We start from the raw sequence: 8,294 nt of genomic DNA, 5'->3' as shown, positions 1-8,294 counted from the left end.
ATTCTTATCTTTCAAAACTAGAACGAGGAATAAATATACCGGTTTCATTTTGGACTGTTGTTGTTTTCGTTGTTTTTAAATAACTAAATTGACTAAAGAAGTAAAATATTGCACTTACTTGTGTTTGCTGAGAGGGAGAGGAACAACCGCTCTGTCTAAACGAAAACTTTGTAAGCAAGTGATGAAAATATATACGTGTGTGTGTGTATGTGTGTGTGTGTGAGAGAGAGAGAGGGGGGTGGGGGTGGCTGTTAAAGCTGATGCGGCGACTGTGCTTCTTTTTTTGTCTTATCTGTGGTCAGTGTGAACTGAGGCCTTTCTACAGAAGAGCAGCTGCTCCAGACTCCCCACTGTACCAGGGTTGTGCACAATTCGAATTGCAATTCTGCTTCCTGTTTGCTACCTCAATTGAAATGCAAGTGAAATTCAAGAATTGAATTGGAATTTAAGAGCCAGTTTCAATTCAATTCTGGAATTTTACTTTACTTACTGTATGACATCGTACTAGCTGGACCATTCAACTAGGTTTACTAGTTAACATGACATGTATACACTTAAAAATAATAAGGCTACATTCCAATTCCAAAAAAAAACTTTATAAATCTGACATCATCATCTTTTTGTCCTGAGTGTGAGATTGTGGTTGTCTCAGTTGGCTGGTTGTTATGGTGATGGGCTAAAGTGGTCACTTCTTGTTCTGTCTTGAAACTGTTAGAATGTGTGATGGCGGTTGGTGAGCTTTTCTCTCTGCAGCTTCTGTTCCTCTCACTTTAGAGTCCTCCCCATCGCAGCCTTCTCCAGACACAAACATAACTCTCAATAATAAATAAATAAATAAATAATTACTCTTATTTACTTTTTGCTTGGTTATTTGGTCTGTGTAAGTTTTGTGGAGGTCAATGTTTCTTGGTATTTGCGGTATTGACCTTGCATGATTACTAAAGGCTGCCAGCGAGGGTGTGAAAATGACCATCAGTGTCAGTGGAAAGAAGAACTGAAAACACTGATGCAGAGTTTATTTTATGCTTTTCATCCTGGTGTGTGAGAAATGAAGGTAACACTTTACTTGACAGTATCGACATGACACTGTCATGAACATATGACACTGTCATGACATATGAACCCTAACCCTAACCCTAACCCTAATCCTAACCTCTAACCCTAATCCCAACCCTAACCCTAATCCTAACTCTAATCCTATCTTGTTATGACAAAAACCGAATGTCACTTAATAACAGAAGCGTTATGTCATAAACATTTATGACTTGTTTATGACATGTTCATGACAGTGTCATGTCACTCTTATGTCGATACTGTCAAGTAAAGTGTAACCGAAATGAATAAAGTTTCAGACGGTTTCACTGAGGTAACAATATAACATAATCATTAACACCATTCTACCTAGCGCTGTACCACTGGTACCACTTTCTACATTTGTCCATCAGCCACCAAACAACAAGGAAAGAAGAAATACCCCCCTCTCTCTCTTGCTCTCTTTTTATCTCTGTCTGTCTTTCTCTCTATCGCTCTCTGTCTCTCTCTATCCCTCTCTTTATTTCTGTCCCCTAAAAGTATAATGTTTCTTATAATGTTTCTTGCAACTATATATTTACATTTGTGCAGTAGAACAATGGAAGTTCCCGTACACAGAGCAACATTCTGGATGCTACATGGATGGTATAGTGCAGTGTTTATCAAACTTTTTCGGACCAAGAACCACTTAACCAATATAAAAAGCTCACAGACCACCTAGATTAAAAAAAGGTAGACCTACTTCAACAGTATACTGTATCTCAGCCGTATCTCAGGGAAATCTCAGCCGTTAGAGACTAGTTGTTGGAGAAGCTGTGGAGAGCAAAACGCAAATTATAGTCATATTTTTTTCTTATGCCCAGTACTAAAAACATTTTGGAAGGAATTTGATAAAGCAATAAAACATATTTTTGAGTTGCGACAGACCTTAACATTAGAAAACCTTTTAGGTATAAGCCTGTCCAAGAAAATAGAACCTAAATATAAAACAATTGTTTAATATAGTACGTATATCTGCAATAAAACAACTAACAAGGGGATGGAAACAAGAAAAAGCCCCAGATTTGTGTAAGTGGCATAGCACAATAGAAAACATCTTGGATATGGAAAGACTTACTTTTAGAGTTAGGAACCAACTTAGTAAATGGAATAAGTTATACCCAGAAAAAATACAACATAAAATAATTATTTATTTCAATAATAGAAATGATATGCACACATCGGTCAACAACACAGATAACTCCACACAGGACCAAAGACACATGTAGGCTTAAACACCCCCCTATAAATGGCCAAAAACGTGCCTATAAATATTTAAAAACAAGTACAACTGCACATAGAATAAAATAGTAATATGTAGGCTCAAATACCACTCCCCTTCTCCCCCTTTTTTTCTGTGTGTCATGTTTTATTTTGTTTGGAGTATTTTGCTTTGTATAAGTTTTCTATCATGTTTTTTTTTTTGTCATGTCTTTTCTTATTTCTTTTTTTATATGTATAAAATAACAAAACAAAAAAAAAATTGCAATGTAACATGTGAAATAAGTGAAGTGGGTACCTTACATGGATGTAGATAAATAATTGCAATAAAGTATAAAAAAAAAAAAAAAAAAAAACAGTATACTGTATTAGGCCCACATTATAGGTCTACTCACTGAACCACCTGGCTTATTGTCTTTGCACCTTGCTTATTGTGTCAGAGGATTCATATGATTTAAACTGACATACCTTACATAGGCAGTGTTGCAGAACTGTTTGGATTTACATACAAGTTGGTTCAATATTGCAAACAACTAATCTATATTATATTCTACCAAGTCTGCTCACGGACCACTTGGGATAGCTTGCGGACTAACACTGGTCTAGAGGGTGTGTGCCAAGGCTCTGAACCGGTTCAAGGAACGAAAACAGAAACCAAAAACGAGCAGAATTTTAAGAGGAACGGGAACGGAAACGAAAACCAAATGGTCTTCAACTGTTCCGGAACAGAAATATTATTCTGAAATCCCCAAAACCGGTTAATATTTTTTTTTGTTTTATAGCCTATAAAATTTCACAAAAGCATAGCCTATTTCACGAAAAAAAAAAAACAACAGCGTCTTGCTGTTGTAATGTAGCCTAGGCAGTATGCTATTTCAGTTGGGATCTTAAATAGGCTTAGGCCTGCTCGCACAGTGAAATTGATTTGGAAATGATGTTTGTAATGTAGGCCTGTGAAGACAATATATTGTGTCTGCAAATTTTGATACAAACTATTTATCATAGAATATAGGCTACAGTCAGCAGCAGTCTGCATGGTATTTGAGATGGATATTGTAAATATTTTTGGAATTACGTCTGACGTAATAAAGACGTGCAACTTCATTGGTTAGGTTCATATCAACATGGCAAATAACCTAATAACCTACACAAACCAACATAAACCAATAAAAGAATCGGAAATCCCAATGAATGGTTAATGAACTAGTCTACGATCGATTGTGGCAGTTGTAAATTGATACACTTTGACATCGTAGGCCTAAGACTAATTGTTTGCAAGGACTGCTGCGCACCCGGATGTAGGCAGGCAAGCTGCAAGCAATCAGTGAGATGATCCACCAATCATCATCAGACAAAGGTAAGAACGCGCCTTAATTTAGGTGTACTTTGTTTATTTCAGGCATTAGGCTACCAAAGATCCTTTATCAACCGTTTCTGGTGTGACCTAGCCTACTTTGGCCGCGCAGGTTAGACACCAAAGCAACGTTTCATAAGTTGGAGATCAAACACATGACACGCACAAACAGGCAGCGCACTTTTAAACATTTTATTAGTAGCCTACCTAGCTGCCATAAGCTATATGGTTCGCATTAGCTGCTAGATGTAATGCAAAGTAACACTGCAGGGTAATTCTTCAATATGATACTTTTCTTGTCCTTGAAAGGAATAGGAAAAAACTAAAACATATTTACTACTTTTTTGTTTTTGGTGGTGGAAATGACATTGCCCTAAACACACAGTTTATTTGCTTCATAGTAGGCCTACTAAAGAATCTAGTAGAAAAAAAACATCATAATTACATAACATATGGCAGGGATGCATTGTTTTTTGTTTTAAATCTTAATGCTTTAAAATCTTAAATTTGTCTAGGCCTATGTATGTCATCTCCAACACACTTTGTCATTTCCATCACAACACACATTTTAAGTTGCTTACATGCTTGCTCTATGGATATGTACTATCAGTGAACATGACATGAGTTCTGATACAGACGTTAACTTGCACAATGTGATAGAGTCGCCATTTTGCACATTTTTATGGATATATACTGTAAGTGAACATGAGATGAGTCCTGATGAGAGATGCTAATTTGCACAATGTGGTGATAGATGCCAATTTGCACAATTTTGCACAGACTATTTGTATGACATCTAGCTGGTGATTTGTGATATGGGGTTTGTGTATACTTGCTTATTCTATGGACAGCTACTATAAGTGAACATGAGTTTAATGCCGACATGCTAATTTGCACATTTTGACAATGGATGCCAATTTGCACATTTTGCACTATTTTGCACAATTTTGCACAGTCTGTTTTGACATCTGACCGTTGTGTATCCTGTGGACAGAGAATGAGGTCATGTTTTTTGTAGTTGTTGGATTCCTGTAATTTTTGTATATAGTGTATGTAGGTGTTTCTGGAAAATGTAGATATGTGTATGGATGTATGTATGCACTGCATTACTGAACATGTATTGGCTATTGCTGTGATTGGATAATTACTTGCCTGTGTAACACCACTGTGTGATCATGTGATCACTTAATTGTACATATATGGGTGTCTTTGGATTGTTGACTCACGTCTGATGAAGGGCTTGAGAGGGCCCAAAACGTCACGGTAAATAAACTATAACTTGGGAGCATATACTGGTGTTGCAGACTTTTTCCCCTCTCTCTCACTACAGCAAGTGTGCAATATCTCTTCATGTAATAAAACTTAGGCGGGGATCACATTAGACTTTTTCCCCTCTCTCTCATCGTAAGTGTTTTGTCCAGCACCCAGGATTAGATCGGGATGTGCGTGCGTTTTTTCCTCTTTACACATTTTAAGTTAAACATATAAAAATAATACAACATGCATTTCTGGAAAATTAATACATTTAATATTTTGGCTGATATGTGTAATATTTAATAAAATACATTTGGAACAGTAGATGTTATTTTTGCTTGAAAACACACGTTTTGTTGTGTTTTGGAAATGTGTGATTGGGCAGTCGTGGCCTACTATTAAAAAAGTGGCCTACTGGTTAGGGCTTCGGACTTGTAAACAGAGGGTTGCTGGTTCGAAACCCGACCAGTAGGAACGGCTGAAGTGCCCTTGAGCAAGGCACCTAACCCCTCACTGCTCCCCAAGTGTGGCTGTAGCAGGCAGCTCACTGCATCGGGATTAGTGTGTGCTTCACCTCACTGTGTGTTCACTGTGTACTGAGTGTGTTTCACTAATTCATGGATTGGGATAAATGCAGAGACCAAATTTCCCTCACGGGATCAAAAGAGTATATATATTTATATACTTATACTGGAAATGACAGTTAGACTTTTGGAATAAAATGTCAAAAATATATATTATTCAAGTGAAATCTTTACAGCCACTATTAGGGCAAGTTTCTAGAAAGAGTAGAAAATTAAATTAAAACATGCAAAAAGATTTTTACTGAAAGATGTTACACTTTCTGAAAATTACCAGGTCAAAGAGTACCATAGTTGAAGAATAACCCTGCAGCAATAGCATATGTCTTATATTGACGTCAATTCCATTTTTGTTAACACAGATAGGAAGCCAAGTTGTAGCTCCAAACTTACTGTCAATAGCCTAAGCATGATCAATGGCAACGTCTGACTGATAGGCCTGCCTACACAGAGAGAGATGAAGAGACTGTCTGACTGACTTTTGTGCAAAAAAGTGAAATAATACTGTTCATAATATTTTTGCCCTCAGGACCAGATGGCTGTGTGACATGTTTTCAGTTCTGTGCAAGGAACCACCATCACACCATGGTAAGTGATAACTTACTTGTCCTCCATTTACTAGTGTCACAATGTAGCCAACGTGTAGCCTATATTATTATAAGTTTATAGTTTACAGTTAATAGTGATATTTTGTAAGCATTTATTTACCAATGAGAATAGCCTAGCCTAATGTTATCCCTTTGCATCTCTCCACAGGGATACACAAAGGCATGGGGTTGAGTGATGTTTTTGTATCAAAAAAAGGGATGACACCTTAGACTTATTTTATGTGGCATTTTCAAAATGTGTTGGCTATGCAGGTCATGTGACGCCTTTTCCGAGACACAGGGTCAGTTATAGGATTAATATTCTGCTGATTTGTCTTCCCATTACCCCACAATCTTTTATATCCCATTTACCCTCTGTGTCTTTTTAAGACGTCAATGTCAACAGCAGAAGGAAAATTACTCTGCAGGCCCTTCCCATCTTCCTGTGGGAAGATGGATTTTTTAAGACCTGGAATGTAAGTTTTTGATTAAATTGTGTGTCCTCTTTCACTCTTTCTTTTTTTACTTTGTCTTCTCTATATATCTGTATTTCTATTCAGCCCTCTCTGATACCTTGCAGCCAAAAGACAACAACCACAACCATCTTCCTAGCTACCAGAATAGCAATTAAATCATACTGCAGTAATTCACCAAGAATGTCATATTTGGGAATTTTACCTGAACTTTTCATTCACTGGTATTTCATATTATATTAAATACACATGTAGTGTTTTTCATTGCCTACTCTACTCATTAACTAATTACTGTCATGTTCTTCAGGCAGAAGAAATTGACCTGCCAGACTTCTCGGATGCAGCTGTAGCTATTCTCACTGCCTCGGTGATACAGACTCCTTGTGAAGTTTGGTCCTGCTATCTGTTCTGCCTTCCATAAGAATGCATCCTATTTTGTATGTGATTACCTTATTTCTCATTCCTTTGTGTATGCTGCCACCTTCTGGTCTTTTGAGGTAACTGTTTAGTAATTAAGTACTACTTCCTGTTAACTTCCTGATTCACGTTTCAGTCGACCAACGAAGTTTACACAGATGAACACGGTGCCAGCTATTTTCCATTTTTACGCTTGAGCTTTGGACATTATTTGTCCGTAAGTAGATGATTTGTGTTAGAGTAATATTCCTCGCCATATCTCTTTAGTTTTCTTTACTTCTGTAACTTAGATATATGTTTTGTGCATACTTTAGTTAGCTAAGTTATGCTAGCTCTCGTTGGTCATGTTGTAAACGCCATTCCTAGCGATCTGTATGTGCTGAAGCTATGTGGTTAGCAACATAGCTGACTTGTATTTCATTTGTATCAGAATGTAAAACTTATATGTATTTTCTGAATTCTTTTACAGTTTTACACAAAAAAAGACAAAGAAGACAAAAAGTAAACAAATTCAATCAGTCCTTGGATTTATTTGGAGCTTTGTCAAAGTGTTATCTACCTGTCTAGTTCTGCCTGCTGGTGACGAAAGTACGAGGGCAGCATAGTAAAAGACAACAGCGAAAGGAAGTTCAAACTCAAGAAGATAGCCCAGGAAGATGTCGCTACACATGGACAGACTGGAGGTGGATGCCGCCGAACAGGCACAGGGCGCAGCACCCTAGAGCTACCCAAAGACGGCCATGAGGCAACCGGAGAGGTTAGAGTCTTTCCGAACACCTGACTCCCCCGGTCTCAGATATCCAGAAGGTCCGTGGATCAGCAATATCGCCAGCGGCTGCCAGAGCACGCGCAAGTCAAAAGCAGCACAAGCCCAGGTGACTTTCGCTGAAAAAGAAGCAAGCGCGGATGAGGCAGAAAGCTGAACTTGAAGCCAGTCTCCATGTTCTCATGAGCCAGAAGATGGCCGCTGTCACCGGCCAGCAGCTGCAGCATATGAGGATGAGGAGATTGAAAGCGGGAGAAGCGCCACGAGCCATACGTCCCAAGTAAGCCTTTCAGTGCCTATGAACGCACAGGCAACTACGCCCAGCAGCACTCAGCGATGTTCGCAGAGAACCACCGCCGCTTAACGATGTGCCGCTGGATGCCTACAGACCACCGCCCGCCAACACACGCCGCCACTGGATGCCTACAGACAACACCATCGACACACTGGAGCAGCTGCTCGCACGAACCCAATGCCGAGAGTCAACAACATAAAGAAAGAACAGCTAAGTGAACCGCCTCCATTCAAGCCTTGCCCGCAGTCAGCTTCATCCAACTCCCAGTCCAACAA

The sequence above is a fragment of the Alosa alosa genome, chromosome 7, assembly GCF_017589495.1.
Source record: "Alosa alosa isolate M-15738 ecotype Scorff River chromosome 7, AALO_Geno_1.1, whole genome shotgun sequence".
NCBI lineage: Eukaryota > Metazoa > Chordata > Actinopteri > Clupeiformes > Clupeidae > Alosa > Alosa alosa.
This window is presented reverse-complemented; position numbering follows the sequence as displayed.